Consider the following 1,666-nt stretch of genomic DNA (forward strand, 5'->3'; position numbering starts at 1 on the left):
ATTTTAAGTTAATCTATATCAAAAAGTAGTTAACTCATGAAAAACGACAACAATGTAATTAAAGAAAAAAAAAAAGTTAGGACAGGACAGAAAGGCAGGACAGTTATGGGGTGAAAGAGCAGAGCACCTGAGAAGTGAAATTGAATCATGGAATAGGAAGGTCTTATTACGTACAGAGTGAGCATTCCACAAACATATCACGAAGACCCATTTATCTTTTTGGTATTAGTATTCATAACAATTTAGTTGTCGTGATTAAATCCTCGCACGCAAGGTTTGTCATTTAGATCAAACTGAGAAAGAAGCACATGAATTTTACGTTGTTTTCTTCGGCCTCCCCTTTTACTCCTAAGGGCTCTCTTTCTGAGTTTTGGGTTACGACTTATTCCTAGGCTAGTGATTCTTTTCCTTGTAAAATTGGGGTGAAGGAAATGCCGTGTTTTGGTTAATGAGCAAGACATTTAATTGCAAAAGATCAAGACAAAGTGTAGTGTAAGATGTATGGTTTTCATTATGAACGAAAGTTGTTTTAGCCGGGAGTGTTGTTCTATAATCCTCAGAAGTGAGGGGTCCAGGATTACAACTGACATCACCCGACATTAGAATTGTAAATCTGAAACTTGCATCAGTGTTTGAATATTACAACAAACATGATCCAATAACTTTCATAGATGGTGACATTAGACTACAACTTTTATACTGTACTACTACATGGCATTTAGCAACATAAGTACTGGTCAATACAGCGATCAGAACAAAGGTGACCTATCTAGCTACGTCAATTGTTATACCAGGGCCCCGTCTTACAAAGAGTTGATATTGATCCGAATCAATATCAAGTCCCGAAATCAATCACACGTTTACAGTCTCCCATTTCTTATGTACATAGTTGTGATTGATATCAACCACAAATAAGATGCGATTGATATCAACTCTTTGTAATACAGGGCCCTGGGCACATTCATGAATATCAAATGAAAGAATAACATGGATGGGTGACTTTGAATAGTCAACTGCACTGAAAAGCAACAAATACAGTATGGCAGCATTTAAAAACCCACCTTAAGTGTAAAGCACAGGTAAAAATACAAATTCTGATAACATTCAAAACATATCGCTTAGCAGTTGCCTATCAGCTTCTGTGACATATACAGAGGCAGAGAGAGTCGCCTGTCTAGCGCACACCTCTATGCAATTTAAAATAAAATATTGGTATTCGGGTGCAATGACATTTGCTATCTGCATTACCCCAAACAGCCCTCCTGTAAAATTGAAGGGTTGGGTTACGTGCTATGACCTTCAATTCTATTTTCTTCATTTAAGAAGAGTTATACATGATCAAATTATCTTTGAAATTCATATTAAACTTTAAAGGCATCGCTTAACAATGTTAAATCTGATATGCATGGCCCTATGTGATATCAGTGTTTGTGATATGGTGTAATATTGAAGCCCTAATAATACAAATTGCGCTTCAAAATGATCACGAAGTGCCTCAAAAAAGTAAACATCTTTGAGTGACCGGTTTTACCATACTCATTTTCACCAATAGACTGTGGTGTTATAAAAACCGTTAGGTAAACGAAAATGAAATTTCAATTTCCAATCATAATTTTCTTGATAATCAGACAGGCGATCGGCTTTTAAAAGTAATGGGATTCCCGAC

Source organism: Strongylocentrotus purpuratus, unplaced genomic scaffold, assembly GCF_000002235.5.
Source record: "Strongylocentrotus purpuratus isolate Spur 01 unplaced genomic scaffold, Spur_5.0 spur5_scaffold_3, whole genome shotgun sequence".
Taxonomy (NCBI): domain Eukaryota; kingdom Metazoa; phylum Echinodermata; class Echinoidea; order Camarodonta; family Strongylocentrotidae; genus Strongylocentrotus; species Strongylocentrotus purpuratus.